The following is a 25390-nucleotide window of genomic DNA, read 5'->3' as shown; positions in this document are numbered from 1 at the left end:
AGCCAATCACAGACTGCCGCGTCAGGAAAGAAGGTCGGACTGGAGGAAGAAGAGGGACTCGTCACCAAGTCAACGACCGGGTACGTATGAAATGCTTTTTATTTTATTTTTAATCAGCAGCCTCTTTTCTCTATCAGTGATTGATAGAGACAAGTGGCTGCCGATTTGTATAATATTTTTGACCGGGTTCGGTCAAAACGTGTTCGGCCGAACCCGGTGACGTTTGGAATCGCTGCGAACCGAACTTTTCCAGATGTTCGGACCGAAACCGGGTTCGGTTGTGCTGGTTCGCTCATCTCTATTTGTAAACAGAAAAGCATGTGGTGCTTTTCTGTTTTCATTCATCCCTTTCAGTGCTGTTGCGCGGATCACGCTTGGCCCACGGAAGTGCTTCCGTGTGGTGAGCGTGATTTTCACGCACCCATTGACTTCAATGGGTGCGTGATGCGCGAACAGCGCACAAAGAACGGACATGTCGTGACTTTTACGCAGCGGACTCACGTTGCGTAAAAATCACGCACCTGTCTGCACGGCCCCATAGACTAATATAGGTCCGTACGACGAGCGTGAAAATCACGCGCGTTGCACGGACGTATATCATGTTCGTGTAAATGAGCCCTTAGGGCTTATTCAGACAAACGTGATATACGTCCGTGCAACGCGCATGATTTTCACGCGAGTCGCACGGACCTATATTAGTCTATGGGGCCGTGCAGACAGTTGCGTGATTTTTACGCAGCGTGAGTCCGCTGCGTAAAAGTCACGACATGTCCGTTCTTTGTGCGTTTTTCGCGCATCACGCATCCATTGAAGTCAATGGGTGCGTGAAAATCACGTGCACAACACGGAAGCACTTCTGTGGGACAAGCGTGATTCGCGCAACAGCAGTGAAAAGGATGAATGAAAACAGAAAAGCACCACGTGCTTTTCTGTTTACAAACATCCAAACGGAGTGTCATAATGATGGCGGCTGCGCGAAAAGCAGGCAGCCGCGCATCATACAGGGCTGACACACGGAGCTGTTAAGTGCCTTTTGTGCACGCTAAACGCCGCATTTTTTGCGTGCGCAAAACTCACACGCTCGTGTGAATCCGGCCTTAAGCTCATGAACTTAGATGTGATTGTTATTAGCTGGATCCTGCGTGTCAGACCATGACAATTTTCCTGGCTGCATAAAAGATCCGATCAGCTTATGAACGAACGTTTGCTTATTCATCGATTGATCGCTGCCCTGTAAAAGGGCTTTAAAGAGAACCTGTTACTAGATCATCATATAGGAACTGCATATCTGACCTAAATATCGCCATCCCCCTGATTCCAGTGCCGCTTTTTCTTTTGTTCCTGGTACCTCTGCTGCGGAGATATAGCCTCACATTGTTTTGGCACCCAATATGCAAATTTACTGGCTAGTCAACAGGGTGTGAACTTCAGTGATTCTCCGGGGGTGGAGCCAGCTTCACAGCCTCTGATGCTGTCCAATCAGCACAAGGCAGTGTAATGGTGGGGTAGGGAGACAGACAGGTGAGCCCTAATCTACCCGCCACTCAGTCCCTGCCTACTTGCAAACGGCCCGTCCTAAGCGACGGCGTACAACTGGGTGACGGTCCCTACACTCACTAAGTGCACGACAGACAAACAGACAAGGGTACACAGAAACTAAGGGAAATGGGGCTGTTGCCCATGGCAACCCCGTGAGCAACAAGAATAGTGAACGAGCCGAGTCAAACCAGGAGTGGACGAGGTACAAAACGCAGAGCAGGAGAATAGTGAACGAGCCGAGTCAAACCAGGAGTGGACGAGGTACAAAACGCAGAGCAGGAGAATAGTCAGTCAAGCCAGGGTCAATATGAAGCAGAAGACAAGTAGTAAGCAGCAGCAGCAGAGCCAGGAAACAGACTGAAAGAATCACAGGCAAAGGAGGAGCAGGAAGTGAAGGTATAAATAGACAGAGGGCGGAAGCTAGCTCCGTCTGGCCAGGCTGTGATAGGCTCTCCCACTTCTCAGCCTCCCAGGCTGATTGGTAGAAGAAGGGGTCACTCGACCAGACTTAGGAGCAGGTGCAGAGTGACTAACCACGGGCGTCGACACAGAAGCTGTGTCTGGCAGATCCTTTACAGGCAGCTTGAGACCTGCTCTGGACTCTCCACCAAGCATGGGCCTGGCCGGGGTGAAGTGACCTCACAGTAATTGAACTGCACCAGAAGCTGTGAAGCTAGCTCTACCTCGGGAGAATCACTATAGGTCCCACGCTGTTGGCTAACTACAGTGAATTTTCATATCGGCCCCCAAAACAATGGTGGGCTATATATCAGGAAAGAGGGAAGGCAGGAGCAAAAAATTACTGTGCTGGATTGAGGGGGACTGTGAGATTCAGGTCCAATATGCAATTTTGATTTAATGACCTAGTAAAAGGGTCCTCTTTAACCCCTTCGGGCACCCTGACGTGCCATTATGTCAGGGTGCGGGGGGTGATGTTTGGAGCGCGCTCACACGCTGAGTGCGCTCCATATGCTGCGGATGTTGGCTGTATTTGACAGTGGACACCCGGGACTTGCAGCTGGGAGCGGCGAGCACGCTGCTCCTGGCTGTTTAACCCTTCAAATGCTGAAGTCAATCGCGATCGCAGCATCTGAGGCGTTGAAAAGAGGGGGGCGGCCCCCTCCGACAGCTCATCGCCAACCCCGGAGTGAGATCGGGGGGTGACGATGGTTGTTATGGCAGCCCAGGGGCCTAATGAAGGCCCCCAGGGCTGCCTTCACTCTGCCTCTGCTAAGCCATGCCTGTTAAAATGAGGACATACTTCAATACATTAGTATTGCAGTATATTGTACCAGCGATCTAACAATCTAGCCCCCCTAGGGGGGCTAATAAAGTGTGTGAAAAAAAGTAAAAAAAAGTTTTTAGTAGTGAAAAAAAAGAATTATTAAAAGTTCAAAACACCCCCCTTTTCCCATTTTCTCCCTAAAGTAATGTCAAAAATAAAAAAAATAAACAAAATTGGTATCACTGCGTATCTAAGAGTCTGAATTATTACAATATAGTGTTATTTAATGCGTGAAAGGGCGTAAAAAAAAATGTAAACCGCCAAAATCGCTGTTTTTTGGTCAACTCAGCTTTCAAAACATTTTTAATAAAAACTGATCAAAACGTTCTACATACCAAAAAATGGTACCGATAAAAACTACAGCTTGTCTCACATCGCACCATCTGTGAAATAAAAAGTTATGGCTCTCAGAATGTGGCGACACAAAACATTTTTTTTTCTCAACAAAAAGTTTATGATCAATAAAAGTAGTAAAATATAAAAAAAAACTATATAAATGTGGTATCACCGTAATCGTATTGAGCCACAGAATAAAGATAAGTTGTTGTTTTTACTGCACGGTGAAAGCCGTAAAAACTAAACCCAAAAAACAATTGAGGAATCACAGATTTTTCCATTTTCAGCCGGCAAATAATTTTTTTTCACTTTCGCAGTACGTTATATGGAACTATAAAGGGTACCAAAAGAAACTAAAACTCCTCCCACAAACAATAAGCCCTCACACCACTCTATTGATGGAAAATTAAAAAAGTTATGGCTCTTGGAATGCGGGGAGTGAAAAACGAAAATCAAAAATCAAAAAACGGCTTCGTCCCGAAGTGGTTAAGGTGTGGCGCAAAATAGATGCAAAATAGCCTTTGCTAGCACTCTGCCTGGGACTTCAGCTCTGCTCCGAACATCACTATCCATATATGGACAGTGATGTCAGGGGCAAGCCCAGAGCCATAGTCTCGGGCAGAGCGCTACTAGCACTCTGCCTGGGACTCCTGCTCTGCTCCTGCTGACATCACTGTCCATATATGGATAGTGATGTTCGGTGCAGAGCTGAAGTCCCAGGCAGAGCGCTAGCAAAGGCTCTGCTCCGGCTCTGGGGAAGCCCATGTCATCATTGTCCATATATGGAAAGTGATATCAGGGGCAATACCAGAGCCAAAGTCCCAGGCAGAGCACTACTAGCGCTCTGCCTGCGACTCTTTCTCTACTCCTGACATCACTGTCCATATATGGACAGTGATGTCCGGGGCAACCCCAGAGCCAGAGTCCTCGGCAAAGCGCTATTAGCACTCTGCCTGAGTGTAATGTCGGGGGAAGGAGACAGACAAGTGAGCCCTAATCTACCCGCCACTCAGTCCCTGCCTACTTGCAACGACCCGCCCTAGGCGACGGGGTACAACTGGGCGACGGTCCCTACACTCAATAGGTGCACGACAGACAAACAGACAAGGGTACAAGGAAGCCAGGGAAATGGGACAGTTGCCCACGGGGAAACCGTGAACAACAAGCGAAGTGAACGAGCCGAGTCAAACCAGGAGATGAGCGAGGTACAAAAACGAGAGCAGAAGAGTGGTCAGTAAAGCCAAGGTCAATCACAAGCAGAGAATCCGAAGTACAAGCAGCTGCAGCAGGGCCAGGAAACCAACAGAGAAGAATCACAAGCAAAGGAGGAACAGGAAAGGCAGGTATAAATAGACGGAGGGCGGGAGCTAGCTCCGTCTGGCCAGGCTGTGATAGGCTCTCCCACTCCTAAGCCTGCCATCCTGGGTGGTGGAAGATGGAGTCAGTCTCACAGACATAGAAGCAGGTGCAGACTGATTACCTATGGGAGTCGACACAGAAGTTGTGTCTGGCAGATCCTTTACACTGAGAGTCTGTAGCCTAGTAGGGAGCTACCTCCCTGATCTGCCATAGCGTTCAATAGTATCTGCGTCCCAAGGAAGCAGAAACTATTGAATGTGGCGTCACTACCGCTGTAGCAGCTATAGCGGATTCTAGCGGGGCCACTGGGCATGGGGGGGTTTTGAAGGTGGGTGGCATAGGCTGGGCATAGGGGGTAGTTACGCCACCTTCTAGACAGGGGCTCCCTCTAGAAGTGGAATCCCGTCGGCACCACTCTGGCTGAGGATTCCTCTCCAGGAGTAGCCATGATGGCAGCGACAGCAAGGGTGCTGATGTCGTCCCTGCAACTGATAGCAGGTGTGTATTAAATATGTATGCTTCATATACACATTTTATCTGGGATAGTGTAATCTGTGACATGATCTTCTTGACGATATTCTATCATTTTTGATCTTAACGTGGTTGCCTAATTTCTTAAACCCCTTTTTATATACCCTATAAGGTCATTCTTAGTTGAAGGGGTACATTTTGTTAGGATCATCTTCTTGTCCCAAAGAGCATCTCTTTCAGATGTATAGAATCAGTAAGGCTGTATAAAGTTATTTACGGTTGGAGGAGGGGATAACGCCAATGAACTTTTGACAGAAGCGGCCAGTGAGGGGTGAGTAGAGTTCAACAGGTGAAATGTTGGCGACAGGTTCGCTTAAAGTTTCTTGCCACAGTGTATTTAATGCATTGTGTCAAGTTAAAGATTGATACATCTGTGTTTGTGAATTAATCCAATATAGTGATAAAAAAAACCCGATCTATTCTAAAGTTAGTCTCAGATGGTGTTGTTGTCTTTTTGATCTTATGGTTTTTATTGTGGTCTTTATTATATCAGACCCAGGGCCCACCATAGGATCCTCTGGTCCCCTGGAATGAGACTATAGAAATGTGACTGCTTACAGCTATTCCCAAGTAGATTTTATTTTGTTAAAGGACAGAAAAGTACTAAGTTTTTATAAATCCTGCATTATATCCCTATTGTCTACTGGACAGCTAGAACGTGTCCATATACAAAAGGTTCATATGCCTTACAATAATTCCTCCTCTGATGTCCCTACTTTTAAATCAATGTCTTCTACTGTCCAAGTTTATATGAGGAAGCTGAAGAAATGTTCACAGATGAATATCAGCCATATATAACATGAATAATCTTCTGCACAGCGGGGGTAAACCCAAGCCTATTAAATAACAGCTGTCTCTTCTGCAAGATAAATGGATATCATATAACCTTGGGAAAATGCAATTTAAAAGGCTTCTTCATAAGATGCTTTTCATGCCATTCCTGCCATTCAGTGACATCTCCTGACATGTAGAAATGGCCCAGTTATACAAATGTGTTTATGTAGATGTGAGATATAGAGATATCATTTTACACCATGTCAGGATTTTGGGGCTTCGTATACATATTTATTTAGATTCATTCTCCCGTTAAATATTATGTAACTGTATCTTCGTTTTATACCTCTAAGACTCAGATGCAGATAAAAATACACAGAAATACATTGGACTCAGCTCTTGAGGTGTAATGGTATTTCTAGCAGCTTTCTAGACTACAGTAGATAGGATACTTAGCCAGGGAATGTAAATATAATCATGTAAAAACTCATTTTCTCAGTATAAATTTTAAAATTTCTTTGAAAAATAGGGTAGTAGGTGGCTCGTGCTTGAACTAGTCGCCCCATCATGAAAACCCCTTACCAAATGTTATGGTTATTACCATGTTAGGTAATATACGTAGATGTCATAGACAAGGGCTCCCCACTTGGGACCTCTTCTATGAGCTAGAACAAAGAGCAGCGGCTTTTACTCTAGGGGCCACGTTGATGTATTGCATGGTTGGCCATTTCTTTGAATCGTTGACATATAATACCACATTTCTCCTGCAGTTACCAGCCACATGATTACTCAGCATAATTAGCTTTTGGCTGGAGAGTCGGACCCCGAGCGATCAACTGGTCACTGCAAATGGCTCTCATATTTAACCATAGAACATCTTATCTGCTTCATCTCCCACTTGGACACTGTTCTTTTATCTACTTTTCATCACTTTAGAACTCCATAAGTAATTACAATAAAATGTCTTATTTTAAAGGGGACTCTTGTTTTCCCTTAATCTATTTAAGTTTTTTTTTGCTAAGTCTCTTAATGAATTTGTTGTGTCTTCGGCAGTCTGTGCGACTCTGAATGAAATCTATTACAATCATAAGCTGGTGTAGATCTCTGCTATAATTATTGCCAGTTTCTGGCGGAAATTATAGTAAATGTGTTGGGCCACGGGTGGCCATGCCCCCATCTGCTATGCTCTGCCCACCTTTTTTGTAAAGCAGGGGAAACGGACCACATTTTTGTGACTTTTGGGTCGTTTGCGACATTTCTACACCACAAAACTGTCCCCCTCGAAGACGTATAGTTACTGAGTTGTTTCCGGTGCACACTGTCGGCGACAGTGTGCACCGGGAACCGGGAGGTCAGCTGTCGCCGACAACTGACACTCCACTCTTGCCGGCCAGCGGTCCTTTGCCACTGATTTCAGCGAATTAACCTCTTAAATACGGCGATCGGTTGCAATCACCGCATTTTAGGGGTTACTAGCATATCGGCAGACCCCGGTCCGAAATCGCGGGGTTTGCCGATAGTTAGCATGGCAAACGGAAGCCAAACAATGGCCCCCGTGTCTGCCATGGACGGAAACCCATCAGGGGACGGAAACCCATCAGGACCAACATCCGGCTGGTCCTGATAGGCTTCCTGCCAGAGTTACAGGAAGTCACTGTGTCGTTCCCGATGCACACTGTTGGCGACAAAGTGTGCATCGGGAACTGGGAGGTCAGCTGTCCCCGACAGCTGACACTCCAGTGTTGCCGATCAGCGGCTCAGCACCACTGATTTCGATAATTAACCCGTTGAATGCGGCGCTTGATTGCGATCTCTGCATTTAGGGGGTTTGTAGCACATCAGCAGCCCCCATGCAATTGTGGGAGTTGCTGATGCTTGTGATGGCATCCAGAGGCCAGGCAGCAGCCTCCGGGTCTGCCATGTATGGAAGCCTACGAGGACCAGACTCTGGCTGGTCCTTGTACACTTACTGTCAGAGTGACGGTGACATCACACTGACAGTTGGAATACATTACACTAATAGGTAGTGTAATGTATTCTAAGAGCGATCAGAGCTGCAGGTAAATAAAATAAAGTGTAAAAAGTAAAAAAAAAAAGTTAATAAAAATGTTTTATAAAAGTGTAAAAATAAAAGTTTTTGTTTTCCTATAATAAATTATTTATTCTAGGGGAAAAATGAAAATGTTAAAAAAAAGTACACATATTTAGTATCACCGCGTTCGTAACGACCCAAACTATGAACCTATAATGTTATTTTTTCCACACGGTGAACGGCGCGAACAAATTAAATGGAAAACTATGTCAGCAACGCTATTTTTTGGTCACCACCCCTCCCAAGATATAGAATAAAAAGTGATCAAAAAGTCGCATTTACCCAAAAATAGTACCAATAAAGACTACAACCCGTCCCGCAAAAACCAAGACCTCCCACAGCTTTTTTGACTATAAAATAAAAAAGTTACGGCTCAGAATATGGTATCTCAGAAAATAAATTATTTTATAGAAACTTAATTTTATTGTGCAAACGCTGCAAAACTTAAAAAAAACTATATACATATGGTATCGCCATAATCGTACCAACCCGCAGAATAAAGTAAAATGTAATTTATTGCGCACTGTGAACGCTGTAAGAAATAAAGAATTTAAAACGCCTAAATCGCTGTTTTTTGGTCACCTTAGCTCTAAAAAAGATGTAATAAAAAGTGATCAGGAAGATGTATATACCATAAAATGGTACCAATAAGAGCTACAGCTCATCCCGCAAAAAAATAAGCCCTAACACCGTTCAATTGACCAAAAAATAAAAAAGTTCTGGATGTCAGAATATGATGATACAAAACAATTCTTTTTTTTTAACAAATAGTCTTTTTTTTTTTAAAGTGGTAAAATATAAAAAAACCTATATAAATTTGGTATCACCGTAATCGTATTGAAACGCAGAATAAAATTAAGTTGTAATTTTTACCCCAAGGATGATAGACTTAAAAACAAAACCCCAAAAACAATGGAGGAATCACAGTTTCTTTCCAATTTCAGCCTGCAAATAATTTTTTTTTCAGTTTCCCAGCACACTTTATGGTACTTTAAATGATGTTAATAGAAACTACAACTCTTCCCGAAAAAAAATAAGCCCTCACGCCGCTCTATTGACAGAAAAATAAAACAATTATGGCTCTTGGAAGGCGGGGAGTGAAAAATGAAAATGAAAAAGCAAAAAAGGATCAGTCCTGAAAGGGTTAATTTATTTCTAATAAAAAAACATCTAGGACCACATATGGGGTATTGCCATAATCGGGAGAAATTGCTGTACAAATGTGGGGTGACTTTTCCTCTTTTATCCCTTGTGAAAATTAAAAAATTTTATTGGACAAAAATGTTGGTATTCATTTTCACGGCCTAATTCTACTAAATTCTACAAAAATCCTGTGGGGTCAAGGTGCTCATTATACCCCTAGAAAAATTCCTTGAGGGGAGTAGTTTCCAAAATAGGGTCACTTTTGGGGAGTTTCCACTGTTTTGGTTCCTCCGGGGCGTTGCAAACCTGACATGGCACTGGAAACCAATCCAGCAAAATCTGCGCTCCAAAATCCAAAAGACGCTCCTTCCCTTCTGAGCCCTGCAGTGGGACCAAACAGCAGTTTATTACAACATATGGGGTATTGCCATAATCGAGAACAATTGCTTTACAAATGTTTTCTCCTTTATTCCTTGTAAAAATGAAAAAATTCTATGTTTCCACAGAAAAAAAGGTGATTATCATCTTCACAGACTAATTCCACAAAATTCTGCAAATAAAACTGTGGGGTCAAAATGCTAACTATACACCTAGAAAAATGCCTTGAGGGGAGTAGTTTCCAAAATGGGGTCACTTTTGGGGGGTTTCGACTGTTTAGGTACCACAAGACCTCTTCAAACCTGACATGGTGTCTAAAATATATTCCTAAAAAAAAGGAGGCCGGTGCTTCAGTCTATTAGGACACCAGGGCCACATTTTGGTTATTTCTAAAAACTGCAGAATCTGGGCAATAAATATTGAGTTGCGTTTCTCTGGTAAAACCTTCTGTGTTACAGAAGTTTTTTTTATTACGAATGAATTTCGGCAAAAAAAATTTAATTTGTAAATTTCACCTCTACTTTGCCTTAATTTCTGTGAAACGCCTAAAGGGTTAAAATACTTTCTAAATGTGGTTTTGAATACTTTGAGGGGTGCAGTTTTCAAAATAGGTTGACTTATGGGGACTTTCTAATATAGAAGGCCCTTAAAGCCACTTCAGAACTGAACTGGTCCCTGAAAAAATAGCCTTTTGAAACTTTCTTGAAAATATGAGAAATTGCTGCTAAAGTTCTAAGCCTTGTAACGTCCTAGAAAAATAAAAGGACGTGAAAAAAATGATGCAAACATAAAGTAGACATATGAGGGATGTTAACTAGTAACTATGTTGTGTGGTATTACTATCTGTTTTACAAGCAAATACATTTAAATTTAGAAAAATGCAAATTTTACGTTTTTCACAAATAAATATTGAATTTATCGACCATGCATAAAGTACAATATGTCACGAGAAAACATCTCAGAATCGCTTGGATAGGTAAAAGCATTCCAGAGTTATTACCACATAAAGTGACACATACCACAAAGAAGAGAAACGAGCTTATAGCCAAATTATGTATAAAAAGTAGAATTTTATTTAACATATATAACAAACAACGTTTAAAATTTGAACAAAAGGACAAGACCTTAGTATAAGCATAGGAGCGATTACTAGCACTTGCAAAGTATTGGGTATTTGTATACAAGCTATAAGTCATATATAAATCCACCAAGGATAGGCTCCCCTGTTTAATAATTAGTGAACCCTATATAAATGTATTAAGTCAATAGTAAGGTAAGAAGCGATAGCTTACCCATAACTGCAAGAAGGAATAATAGTCAGTGCTCGCTCCAGCACATGAACCCCAACGCGCGTTTCGCTAAAGGTGCTTCCTCAGGGGGGATGTGTGTATATGTCCTGCAAATTACTGCCCTTATATAGTGTATCATATTTGGAGTGGCGCAGTGCGATGACTGATGGCGCGTCCCCAGTGACGCGGCCGGAAGCAAGGAACCGCCCCAATTCCGGCTCCTAGCACTGGAGCGCATATCCGGATTCCCGACGCGTAACGGGAGTTCCGGACATGCGCAGTGTGCCATCGGAGACGGATATGCGCTATTATTCCTTCTTGCAGTTCTGGGTAAGCTATCGCTGTTTGTTTCAAACATCGTATTTATGCACTAGCACTTTAGTTAATCATTGGTCTCCCCTGCTTTCTTACCTTACTATTCACTTAATACATTTATATATGGTTCACTAATTATTAAACAGGGGAGCCTATCCTTGGTGGATTTATATATGACTTATAGCTTGTATACAAATACCCAATACTTTGCAAGTGTTAGGGTATGTGCACACACACTAATTACATCCGTAATTGACGGACGTATTTCGGCCGCAAGTACCGGACCGAACACAGTGCAGGGAGCCGGGCTCCTAGCATCATATATATGTACGATGCTAGGAGTCCCTGCCTCGCTGCAGGACAACTGTCCCGTACTGTAATCATGTTTTCAGTACGGGACAGTTGTCCTGCAGCGAGGCAGGGACTCCTAGCATCGTACATAACTATGATGCTAGGAGCCCGGCTCCCTGCACTGTGTTCGGTCCGGTACTTGCGGCCAAAATACGTCCGTCATTTACGGACGTAATTAGTGTGTGTGCACATATCCTTAGTAATCGCTCCTATGCTTATACTAGGGTCTTGTCCTTTTGTTCAAATTTTAAACTTTGTTTGTTATATATGTTAAATAAAATTCTACTTTTTATACATAATTTAAACTCGTTTCTCTTCTTTGTGGTTGGTATACAATATGGAGCTGCCTATATGGTAAATTATGGGGGGACGCTTCTGTTGTGAACCGTGCCTAGCCCGTAGTACAAATGCTTTTGGAGTGCATATATTGATTATAAAGTGACACATGTCAGATTTGAAAAAATCATCTGAACCACGAAGCCAAAACAGGCTGTGTCCTGAATATGCATTTAATGTCAAATTAAAGTTTGCTACATCTGTACATCCAGAAGCTGAATAAACCTCTCCCCAGCGGCTCCTGGAACCTGATGTTAAATCTGTACCATGGTCCCTCAACAATTATATACCATTTATACTACTGGTGTCTTCCTACATGGTAGAAGAGTGATATGACCCCTTCAGGTACCAGAGTCCAAGCGCGACTGCGACCTCTGCGCCCTTTATAGCTACACCCATGCCCCTCACCTAATTCTTTTTATAGCTGAGAGTTTGTTACAATTGTACCCAGTCTAGATATGAAATATATACATAAGAAGCACAAATCCTTCTTGTCCTGATAGTTTCCAACAATGTTGAATTCCAGACTGTGTACAGAGGATCACCTAGAGGACTAAATAAAATTGTAGCAAACTCTCATCTATGAGGAGAAATATTTGGCCTATACATTTTTAAGGTCTCTGCATGTAAACTACAAACCACAGAGATATATTAAAAAGGGGGAGGAATTGAGGCTAAAGTATATTAGAAATATGAATAACATTATACATTGATCAAAGTTATTTAACAAAAAAACGGAGATCCTGTTAAGTGAAGAATAAATAGAACCTATCTCCTGAAATCCCATTATTTTTTGTCAATGTCATTATTCGTCCAGAAATTGGATAAAACAGGCCCGCTCTTCATTTCTGCACTCAGTTTCATGTCACTGCCTTAAAACCCCCAATTAAAATATGCCACTGGGAAAGGGACATCGGCAAAGAAAGTGTCCTGCTGGGCAAGAAAATTTAATATGACTGACAATTATATATGTCAGCTGCTGAAATTACTTCATGATAATATCATATGCCAATGCGGCAGACATTATACTGGAATATAACACCATAATATAAGGGTGTACTTGAAAAATCATATGAGGTAATTTATATACAGTTTAACCCTATTATATAGTAGAGCATATGAAGTACAAAACATGTCACTAACTGTAACCCAATATTAGACTTTATTGTGTGGCCAACTGTTCAGATTCTCCAAATGTGTAATTCTTGCGCGCTCACATTTTCTGTGTTTACCAACTTATTTTGTAATGTTCTAAAGATTCTGGTAAAAAGTAGGTGAAAAACAAAATTCTTTATGTGAATTTCATTTCTGGTTATGAGTGGTTTTGACTAAAACAAATTCTTAACCCGTTAGTGACCACCAATACACCTTTTCACAGCGGTCACTAACGGCCTCATGCACACGACCGTAGTGTTTTTCTGGTCCGCAAATTCCAGGACCGTGTTCCGTGAAATGTTCTCCGCAGTTCATCCGTATGTAATCCGCAACATGCGGATAAAAAAAAAAAGCCTAGGTAAAACAGGATGACGACAGAACTCATTCCCGGTCGTCGCCTAGCAACACTTCCGCAAATCCGCAAACTGCGGTTGACACACGAAGGTGTACCCGCATTTTCCACGGGACCATTGACTTCTATGGTCATGTCCGCATCGAATTTGCGGGCCGTAATAAGATATGTCCTGAGTTTCTGCGGCACGGATTTGCGGACATGCGGAGACCCGTGAAAACACTGATAGTGTGTATGGGCCCATAGAAATTAATGGGTCCGCAATTCTCCCGTGGATTTGCGGGGGAATTGCGGACGCAAAAACACGTTCGTGTGCATGGGGCTTTAGGTTGGGCCGCCTCCTTCTCACGACGGCTTAGTCTAAGTCCTGCACGGGTGTCCCGTACAGGCTGGAGAGGGTGCTTGGAAATCTTATGACAGTCGGGCTCCTGCTGTAATGATAGCAATCAAAGTTTAGTTCGATTGCAACCGTTTAACCCTTTCAATAGCAACCACAGTATTTAAGTGGCCCGCAAATGCGATCGCCTCCAGGCCTGTCCTGGCTGTATGCCTATTAGGCCGTGCCAGGGGAATGGCCTAATAGATTGCCTGTCAGTTTTACACTGACAGGCAATAATGCTTTGGTATACTTAGTGTAGCAAAGCATTATATGAGTGATCAAAAGTTCACGTAGTGAAATCCCCTGGTGGCACTAAAAGAAATAAAATAAATACGAAATAAAAATTATTAATAATGGTGCACAGTAAAAAAAAAAAAAAATAATAATTTTTCAATAAAAAGTGATTTTATATAGTAAAAGTGTAATAAATAAAAATACACATATATGATATTGGTGCAATCATAATAACTGGATAATAATAAAGTTACATGTTATATAAACCACAAGGTGAACGCAGTAAAAACACTAACGCAAAAACAGCGGCAAAATTTCTACTTTTTTCATTGTCCCCCCGAAAAATAAGAATAAAATTTAATCAATGAGTCCCATGTACCCTAAAGTGGACGAAAGGAAAATTACGTTTCGTCCTGCTTAAAAAAAATTCAAATGGCGACATCGAAGAAAAAATAAATAATTTAGAGTTTTTAGAAAGTGGCGATGCAAAAACAAATAGATTTAGTTCATAAGTGTTTTTATTCTGCAAAAGTAGTAAAACATGAAAAACCTCCACATATGTTGTATACTGATACATAAAACAAAGGTAACATGTTATTTAAGCTGCACGGTGAATGGCGTAAATTTAAAACACATAGAACAATGGCGGAATTGCTTTTTTTTTTTCTATCCCCCCTAAAAAAAGGTTTCAAAAGTAAATTAAAAAGTTATATGTACCCCAAAATGGTGCCATTGAAAAATCCAACTAATCCAACAAAAATGTTTTACTACTTTTGCGTAATAAAAACACTTTTGCACTAAAATTATTTGTTTTTGCATTGCCACTTTCCAAGAGCCATAACTTTTGTATTTTTACATCAATGTTGCCGTATGAGGGCTTGTTTTTTGTTGCAGGACGAGACATAGTTTTTATTGGTACTATTTTGGGGTGCATGGGTCTTATTGATTAACTTTTATTATTACTTTTTGGAGGAGTAATTGAAAAAAAGAGCAGTTCCGCCGTTGCTTCTCTTTTTTTTTTTTATGGCGTTCACCCTGCGGTCTAAATTACATATTGACTTAACCTTTACCATAAGTACTGTGACACTTTTTTTTAACCTTCCTCTGGATCAATATGGGTAAACAAAGTTCTACAGTTTACCCATATCCTTCCCTTTTTCCCATCCCTTTGTTGAACTTGTTGGACATATGTATTTTTTCAACCATACTAACTATTTAACTATAATGTATTTTTGTGCGGCTACTATTAAGCCCTGCGAGCACAAAGATGGCAGACCTAGTAGCCTTCACTAGGCCCCCAGGCTGCCATGACAACTCTCTGCACCCTGCAATTATGTCGTGGGGGAGGGGCGATGGGATGTTGGAGTGGACCGATCCACTCTTTCTAATAGCTTGGATGCCGCAGTCGCTATTGACAGCAGTATCTAAGTGGTTAAATGTCCGGGATTGCAGTTATCACCGATCCTGGCCATTAGAGTGACGTTTTGGCTGTATGTTGCAGCCAACACCTGCTGAGTATGGAGTGTGTGAGCCCGTAAGCCCGCTCCATACTTTGCTTTGGTGGCTGTTATGCACATTTACGTGACATGTTACCAAGGAGATACTCTGGTCTTTTCCTCTAGTTACCATCCTAAGAGTAATAGACAGACTGAAATTATCAACCAGGTCCTTGATCAGTGTCTTCAAGCCTATGCTAATGCTCATCAGGATTATTGGTTCGAGTCTGGCAGTCCACAAAGAATATACAACTTAAAGTTATATTAAATAAACTTACTCCATGTTTCATTGTGTCATTCCAGGTAAAGTTGTGTATCGCCTGAAGTTGCCTCCTTCTCCCTGGATTCCTAATAGTTTCCACATCTCACTACTTTGACCTTTAATTATCAACTGGTTTTCCGCTAAGGTAAAGGCTTCTTTTACCTCTGCTCTTGAATCCTTATCAGATTTTTAAGTTGAGTATATTCTTAACTGTAATAAAGTACATAAAAAACTTTATTATGTTATTGACTCGGAGAGATATGGTCCTGAGGAAAGAACTTGGGTTCCTAAGGAGGATGTTCATTCTCCTCAATTCAGCTCGTCAAGAAATTCCACTTGAAGTTTCCCCTAATGCCCTTTTAAATCTCTTCGGGAAGGGGCCCTAAGATCTGGAGGTACTGTTACATCTCACCCGGTTTGCGCAGTAAATACACTTGGGTGCCCGTTTCTCCAGCTGGTGACCACATCTTGTTGCCAGGCAACTAGACCCTTCCTCCTGTCCGTCATCCTTATTCTTCCCCCTGCTGGATCGGGTTGCGGCTCGCCTTCCCTGCTGGGACAGCATCGTGGGAAGATATCAGGCAACGTGGCTAATTTAACGCCTTAAGTACCAAGCCTATTTTGGTGTTAAGGACTGCAGGAATTATTTTTTCTTCTCGTTGCCGCATTCTGAGCCATAATTTTTTATTTTTCTGCTGACAAAATCGTACAAGAGCTTTTTTTTGCGGGATTAGTTGTATTTTTCAATAGCACCATTTTGGGGTACATATAACTTATTGAGGAGCTTTTATTAACTTTTTCTTCTGGAAGATAAAAAACAGCAATTCCGCCAGTGTTTTTTGCGTTTTAAATTTACACCGTTCTCCATGCGGTGTAAATAACATGTTACCTTTATTGTATGGGTCTGTATGATTACGGCAATACCTAAATATGTACAGGTTCTTTTTGTGTTTTACTACTTTTGCACAATAAAATCGCTTTTTTATTCAAATTAGTTTTTGCCTCACTGCATTCTAAGTCATAACTTTTGTATTTTTCTGCCGATGTAGCCATATCTTGGCTTGCTTTTTGTGGGATAAGATATCGTTTTCATTAGTACCATTTTGAGAATTATTGATTAAATTTCATTATTATTATTATTTGGGAGGTGAGATGGAAGATAAAGCAATTGCGCTGTCTATTTGCTTTATCTGCGGTTTATATAAAGTGTTAACATGTGTGTGTGTATGTGTATGTGTGTGTGCGTGTGCGTGTGCGTGTGCGTGTGTGTGTGTGTGTGTGTGTGTGTGTGTATTATGGAAAAAATTGTTTGTTTTGCTTTTTTTCACTGTGTAGTTTCTGATAAAATTTATTTTACAAAATAATTTTTTAAGTCCCACTGGGAAACTTCACTATGCAATCTTCTGTTTGCTTATATAATGCTTTGGTATACTTAGAATACAATAGCATTATTGCCTGTCAGTGTGAAACTGACTGGTAATCCATTAAGGGGGTTTTACACTGGTTGATTATCGGGCAGATAAGCGTTAATAGAACGCTCGTTGCCAATAATGGCTCTGTGTAAACAGGGCTGCGATCAGCAGATGAACGAGCAAACGTTGGTTCATCTGCTGATCGTATTGTTTCAAGAAAAAGTCAAATATTATCGTTGTTGGCAGCACATCTCCCTATGTAAACAGGGAGACGCGCTGCCGACATGATAATAACGTATGGGGATGAGCGATCGGAGTAACGACCGCTCATCCCCATCCATAGATCCATGTGACAGGAGCAAACAAGCGCCAATCAACAATGTCTCGTTGATCAGCATTCGCTGCACTGGCCGCTTATCGGCCAGTGTAAAAGGACCTTTAGGCTGTGCTTTTGGCCTGTCCTAATAGGCATACAGCCATTGCAGGAGATCGCGTTCGCGGGCCACCGATGGGTGACAGTGTGAGCCCTCTCCCTCTGCTAAATCATTTGAATGCTGCGGCCGCAATTGACTGCAGAATTTAGGGGATAGATCTGATACCAGCCATTACAGCCGGAGCCTGGCTGTCAGTCAACACCAGGATCCTGCAGTGATTGCTCAGGCACAGCTTCTACATTCCTGACTTTCCTAGTTCTTCTCTACAGAGCAACCACCACCAATGGGTGACTCTGCTGGGGACTGTGACTTCGGAATCTAAATGGGAAAGTCCATACAGTACCTCCTTGGGTAGGTTAAGGGTAGAGAATGGTGAGTTTCCTTAGACTTCATAAGCCAGTCTAGCCAGCGCCAAGCCGATTGCGATTAAAAGATCCACTACACTGGTTTGACATTTTACAGCAGAATCTACTCCTACACATTAGAATTCTATGGGAAAATAAACATGGGTTGATACAGATTCATAATTAAGTAAACTAAGTAAAGTTTTAGCTTATGGAGAAATAATAAAGAAATCTGTTCTCTTTTAACCCTTTAATGACTGCCCACTGTCTTTTAACAATGGTGCAGGTCCTTAGTTTACAGCAACCTGTTTTGGCGTCACTGTAGAAGATGAAATCGAGCGCTCCAGTGATCTCCTACTAACAGCTCCATTCTTAGAGATGCCTCCTGAGGACTTCCGTGATTGGATCCCGGTTGTTTAACCCTTTGATCACAGCAGTCTCTGACCGAGGCATGATCAAAGAGACTCCCCCCTACGTTCGCCTCATCAGGTTTCCCGTTGACGTAATCCGTGAGTGGGGCAATTGGCAGGGGTCACAGTGGTCTGTCCCCTGTAAATTGGATATTAGTGCCATTTTCCAGCAATATGCTACTAATGTCTATCCTGAAACAATCCCTTTAAACTACAACAGCCATTTTTAGAAGCTTTAAAGAAATCATTTGGTCATAGGTTCAACCAGGCTTCATAGAAATGTAGAGTCCCTGCTTTATTCTCTCTCTTTTTCTCTCTGAATCATTCTATTAGAGTTTACACTGCATCATATAAAGTGCCTAATCTATGGCAGCTTGGGTTGGAAAAGAGTGAAATAAAGTAAAATATTATGTTTTACAATAAGTTTTAACTATATAGCATGGCATTTAGAGGTGTTTGGTAAAATAATCCTAACCATAGGATGAATTGGACTATCCTGGTTAGTCCGCTAATATTCATATGCGTGGCTAAAAGACTATGTGGGTAAATTTGAAAAGAAATATTTTGCATAGTGACCATTAACGTCTGCACAAATACTCATTTATAAGAAATACCAGCAGTTACAATTTGCTGTCATTTCACAAGAAAATTTTGTCTCATCAGTAGTGTGCTCCAGTTTCCTCCAGTTTAAGGAAATAACACATAAAATCTGCCATTTACGCATTCTTAACATGTCCCTTATGCATCACTTATTGTGTGGTAATAGTTTGTGAGAGAGCCAATTAACTGATAAATGCTGCTTTCTAATGATATCACTTAACCAAGCCGTCCTGACAAGCAGGCTATAATATTGAGGAATTAACTCTTAATAGCATTAATAAACATTATATGAAATGCTTAATAAGGAGAAGGGAGTAGTAACAAAACACTTTGCGAAGATTTAACCATTATCTCTCCTAGTACATCACCTGGAATTCTAAAATAAATGTATAATGTAATTTAAATATGTGTTGTTCCTGCAAATAGTGGTATGAATTATTTCTTATTTATTACTGACTTTCTACTGGTGATATTAAAGTACAGTTTCAATACAAATATTCCTACTCGGCAGATAAGGCTACATTTAAAGGCAGTATAAGACAAGTAAAAGATTCAATGGTGTATTCCCATCAGGACAACCGGTCTCCATATGTGCTACAAGGACATATAGACATCATAGAAGGGGGTAGCCTGATCAGGACACTCCTCTATTATCCTGCTAAGAAAGAGCAGTTCTCATTCTGGTGGGCTAGGCTTGTCTCTGTATTACATGAATATATAGTCCTGGCCAAAAACGTGAGAATGACACAAATTTTGTTTTTTACAAAGTTTGCGGCTTCAGTTTTTACAGTGGCAATTTGCATTAACTCTAGATTGTTATGAAGAGTGATCAGATGAATTAGAATTAATAGCAAAGTCATTCCTTGCCATGAAAATTAACTTAATCCCAAAAAAATACATTTTCCACTGCATTTCAGCCGGCCGGAAAATGAGCTGCTGACATAATTTCAGTGATCTTCTTGTTAGCTCAGGACTTAGGGTATGTGCACACGATAACTACAATTACGTCTGAAATTACGGAGCTGTTTTCAGGAGAAAACAGCTCCTGAATTTCAGACGTAATTGCATGTACTCGCGCTTTGCGGGGCGTCTTTTACGGATGTAATTTGGAGCTGATCTTCATTGGAGTCAATGAAAAACGGCTCCAATTACGTCCCAAGAAGTGTCCTGCACTTCTTTTGACGAGGCTGTAATATTACGCGCCATCTTTTGACAGCGACGCGTAAAATGACAGGTCGTCGGCACAGTACATCGTAAAGCCCATTGAAAGTAATGGGCAGATGTTTGCCGACATATTGGAGCCGGTTTTGCAGATGTAATTCGAGGCGTAAAACGCCTCCATTACATCTGAAAATAGGTTGTGTGAACCCAGCCAAAGTGTTAATGTGGACAAGGCAGCTGATATCACTCTGTCATCCTGATTGAATAAAAGGAGCAGACAGGTTGCTTTAAAAGGGGGATTGTGCTTTAAATCATTGTCTTCTTCGGTTAACCATGGTTACCTCCAAGAAAACACGTGCAGTTATCACTGCTTTGCATCAAAAGTGCTTTACAGGCAAGGACATTGCTGCTTGTATGATTGCCCCAAAATCAACCATTTATGGGATCATCAAGATCTTCAAAGAGAGAGGTTCAATTTCTGTGGAGAAGGCTTCAGGGCACCCAAGAAAGTCCAGAAATTGCCAGGACCCTCACGTAAAGAGAATTCAGCTACAGGATTGGTTCAACACCAGTGCAGAGCTTGCTCAGGAATTGCAGCAGGCAGGTGTTAGTACATCTGCACGCACAGTGAAGCGAAGGCTTTGGGAGACTGGCCTTTTGTCAAGAAGGGCAGTGAAGAAGCCACTTCTTTAAAAATACAAAACATCAAGGACAGACTGACATTCTGCAGGAAGTACAGGGATTGGACTGCAGAAGACTGGGGCAAAGTTATTTTCTCTAATGAAGCCCCCTTCAGACCGTTTGGGACATCTGGAAGAATGATTGTCCGGAGAAGAAAAGGTGAACCCTACCATGAGTCCTGTGTCATACAAACAGTAAAGCATCCTGAGACCATTCATGTGTGGGGTTGCTTTTCTTCCAGAAATAAAGAATAGTATTTAAACATCCTCCAAGAGCAACTTATCCCAACGATCCAGGAGCAGTTTGATGATGAACAATGCGTTTTCCAGCATGATGGAGCACCATGTCACAAGGCAAAAGTGATAACTGAGGGTCTCAGTGAACAAACATTGAAATTTTGGGTCCATGGCTAGGAAATTCCCCAGATCTCAATCCCATTGAGAACCTGTGCTCAATCCTCAAAAAATGGGTGGACAAACAAAAATACAGAAATTGTGATAAACACCAATCAGGATTTGGCCCAGAAGCTGATATCCAGAATGCCAGGGCGAATTACAGAAGTCTTGAAAAAGAAGGATCAACACTGTGTATATTGAGTCGCATAAACTTGATGTACATGTCAATAAAAGTTAAAAAAAACTTATGAAAAGCTTATGATTGTACTTCAGTATACCATAGAAATATCTGACTAAAAGATCTAAAAACACTGATGCAGCAAACTTTGTGTCAGTCTCAAAACTTTTAGCCAGGACTGTACAGCATGTAAGGGGGCCCACAGTAGCATTAGTGGCTCTGTACACCTTTAAAGGCTTTTTTTTTTTCAATATATAGATCAGTCAGTATGTTTGGTGTAACTATATGTATTCTCTATATGTATTCTCTATGTATTCTCTATACAGAGCAGCTGTATCGTTCGCTTTCCACTGAATACGACAGTCCCGCGGACCTGACGGGTTCACATCTATCACATCTAAGTTCATAACTTTGATGTGATCGATTACAGGTGGATTCAGTGAACGGGTGGATTCAAGGAAACGCGAATGATACAGCTGCTCTGTATACAGAGAATGCATTAAATATGTAATTGAAATCTATATATACTGGCAGCTTAAGCTCAGTAGATGTGTCCTGATATTAAGCTTCTCTGGTCCCTAACAGAGTCTCTATACATGGTCATCACTAACAGGGTAGCAGGCTTATCAGCTACTATAGCTTTTTGTTGCCATCATTGTGCAATATACCTGTGGTGTATCTAGGGAGATCAGATTCTAGATTCCTGTTCTCTGGTGAATTATTTCACATTATTTTTAAATGTTTGTTGTAATAATTATATAGGGTCATGGTGGACTTTCCCCATCCGAGTCTTTTTTAATTGTATGTTTTAACTATTGTATGTCATTGAAGGGGGGTTTCCCAATATGGGATAATAAAGATTTGAACTTTTTCTAATACTGGAATACTTTTGTGTATTTCTTGGTTCAGACATTTTTGGGGTTTTTGATGATATATTTATGTGTTGATCGTTCATTGTATGCTTAGGATACATATTGGTGGATATTATCAGCTACTATGGGGCCAACCACAAAAGTCAAAGGAGTCAAAGGTCACCAGAAGAAGAAAAGGCAGTAGATGGCAGAATACAGACGATTTATCAGGCCAAGGGATTGAGGACAAGGCACAGGGATAGAATTACATCCATTCTAATCATAACCCTTCAATTTCCAGAACATTGATGATGTTAGGCCCCTTTTCAAGTGTTGGAATTGTCTTTATTTCTTCTTTCCGCATAAAAAGCTGACACTAATGGCTTCATATATAATATGGCTGTGTACTGATGGGGTAGGGAGACAGACAGGTGAGCCCTAATCTACCCGCCACTCAGTCCCTGCCTACTTGCACGGCCCATCCTAGGCGACGGCGTACAACTGGGCGACGGTCCCTATGCTCAATATGTGCACGACAGACAAACAGACAAGGGTACACAGAAGCTAAGGGAAATGGGGCAGTTGCCCACGGCAACACCGTGAGCAACAAGAGGAGTGAACGAGCCGAGTCAAACCAGGAGTGTACGAGGTACCAAACGCAGAGCAGGAGCGTAGTCAGTAAAGCCAGGGTCAAATGAAGCAAGATCAATAATGAAAGCAGGAGCAGCAGAGCCAGGAAACAGGAAAGAATCACATGCAGAGACAAGCAGGAAATGAAGGTATAAATAGACCGAGGGCGGGAGCTAGAACCGTTTGGCCAGGCTGTGATAGGTTCTCCCACTCCTGAGCCTACCACCCTGAGTGGTAGCAGATCGAGTCACTCTATCAGACTTAGGAGCAGGTGCAGACTGATTAACCACGGGCGTCGACAGAAGCTGTGTCTGGCAAATCCTTTACAGTACCCCCCCCTTTTATGAGGGGCCACTGGACCCATTCTAGGTGGACCTGGCTTATTGGCGAACCGAAGATGGAACCTCCTGAGCAATACCCCAGCGTGAACATCCCGGGCGGGTACCCAAGTCCTCTCCTCAGGCCCGTATCCTCTCCAATGGACCAGGTACTGGAGGGAGCCTTGGACCATCCTGCTGTCAACAATCTTGGCCACCTCTAATTTTACCCCTTCAGGGGTGAGAACAGGGACCGGAGATTTCCTCGAGATAGCCAAGGACGGGGAGCAGCGTTTCAGGAGGGAGGCATGAAACACGTCATGTATTCGAAAAGACGGGGGTAACTCCAGTCGGAAGGAGACAGGGATAAGGACCTCAATGACCTTGTACGGCCCTATATACCGGGGAGCAAATTTTTGGGACGGGACTTTGAGGCGCAAATTTTTTGAAGACAGCCACATCAGATCCCCGACCACAAACAAGGGGTTAGCAGAATGTCTTCTATCTGCCTGAGTCTTTTGTATGCTCTGGGACGCCTCTAGGTTCTTCTGAACCTGGGCCCAGACTGTGCACAGTTCCCGATGAACGACATCTACCTCGGGATTGTTGGAACCACCAGGTGAAACGGAGGAGAACCGTGGATTCAACCCAAAATTACAGAAAAAGGGGGAGACCCCTGACGAGTTACTGACCCGGTTATTAAGGGAAAATTCGGCGAGGGAAATGAAGGAGACCCAATCATATTGACAGTCAGAGATAAAACACCTTAAATATTGTTCTAGAGACTGATTTGTCCTCTCTGTTTGGCCATTAGTTTCAGGATTGAAGGCCGAGGAGAAGGACAGATCAATCTCCAACTTTTTACAGAAAGCTCTCCAAAACAAAGAAACAAATTGTACCCCTCTGTCAGAAACTATATTGACAGGAACCCCATGGAGACGCAAGATGTGTTTGACAAACAAGGTAGCTAACGTCTTAGCATTGGGTAGTTTCTTGAGGGGCACAAAGTGGCACATCTTACTGAAGCGGTCTACTACAACCCACACCACCGACTTGCCTTGAGATGGAGTCATATCGGTGATAAAATCCATGGAGATATGGGTCCAAGGTCTCTGGGGAATGGGCAAAGAACATAGTAAGCTTGCTGGTCGGGACCTGGGAGTGTTGGACCTAGCACAAATTCACAAGCGGCGACGTAGGCCTTAACGTCTTTAGGCAACCCTGACCACCAATAGTTTCTGGTAATGAGGTGCTTGGTACCCAGGATGCCTGGATGGCCAGATAGTGCAGAGTCATGATTTTCCCTGAGTACCCTTAGCCGGAATTGCAGGGGAACAAACAGCTTGTTCTAAGGAAGGTTCCCGGGAGCTGAACCTTGATCAGCCGCAATTTCGGACACTAAGTCAGAATCAACAGAGGAAATGATTATACCTGGGGGCAAAACACAAGCAGGATCTTCCTCCGAAGGAGGGCTGTCCATGAAGCTACGCGACAGTGCATCAGCTTTAATATTTTTAGACCCAGCCCTATAGGTGACCAAAAAGTTGAATCTAGTAAAAAACAACGCCCATCGAGCTTGCTCGGGTTTAGCCTCCGGGCAGATTCTAGGAAAACCTCCAGGAAGTGGCGCCACTCTTCAAATGCCCATTTAATCGCTAAGAGTTCGCGGTTGCCAATGTCATAGTTACTCTCAGTGGGTGAGAACTTCCTGGAGAAGTAGGCACAGGGACGGAGATGTGTGAGGGACCTGGTACCCTGGGACAAGACAGCACCCACTCCCACCTCGGAGGCGTCAACCTCCATGATGAATGGCTCCATTTGAAAAGGCTGAATCAGCACTGGGGCCGAGATAAAGCACTTCTTAAGGACCTCAAATGCCTGGACCGCCTCTGGAGGCCAGTGGAGGAGATCAGCACCTTTGCGAGTAAGATCCGTAAGAGGCTTAGCGATGACCGAGAAGTTACCAATAAATCTCCTGTAATAATTAGCAAACCCCAGGAAGCACTGTAACGCCTTCAGGGAGGCAGGTAGGACCCATTCAGCCACAGCCTGAACCTTGGCAGGGTCCATGCGGAATTCATCAGGAGTGAGGATTTGACCCAAAAATGGTATCTCCTGCACCTCAAACACACATTTTTCGGTTTTAGCAAAGAGTTTGTTTTCCTGAAGGGCCTGGAGCACCTTCCTGACATGCTCAATGTGGGAGGACCAGTCCTTGGAAACCACAAGTATGTCATCAAGGTACACTACAAGAAATACCCCCAGGTAGTCTCTTAAAATCTCATTTATGAAATTCTGGAAGACCGCGGGAGCATTACACAACCCAAAGGGCATGACGAGGTATTCGAAATGACCTTCGGGCGTGTTAAAC

General features: G+C 42.4%; 1 long non-coding RNA gene across 1 annotated transcript in view; it reads left to right on the top strand.

Moving 5' to 3' along the window:
- Positions 1 to 15722, top strand: part of LOC142652522 (uncharacterized) — a 165270-nt gene extending 149548 nt beyond the window's left edge. Inside the window, exon 4 of the long non-coding RNA XR_012847866.1 lies at positions 15648 to 15722. This is a non-coding gene — a long non-coding RNA (uncharacterized LOC142652522). The remainder of the gene's footprint in view (positions 1 to 15647) is intronic.
- Positions 15723 to 25390: the final 9668 nt, after the last annotated feature.

The sequence above is a fragment of the Rhinoderma darwinii genome, chromosome 5, assembly GCF_050947455.1.
Source record: "Rhinoderma darwinii isolate aRhiDar2 chromosome 5, aRhiDar2.hap1, whole genome shotgun sequence".
NCBI lineage: Eukaryota > Metazoa > Chordata > Amphibia > Anura > Rhinodermatidae > Rhinoderma > Rhinoderma darwinii.
This window is presented reverse-complemented; position numbering and strand designations above follow the sequence as displayed.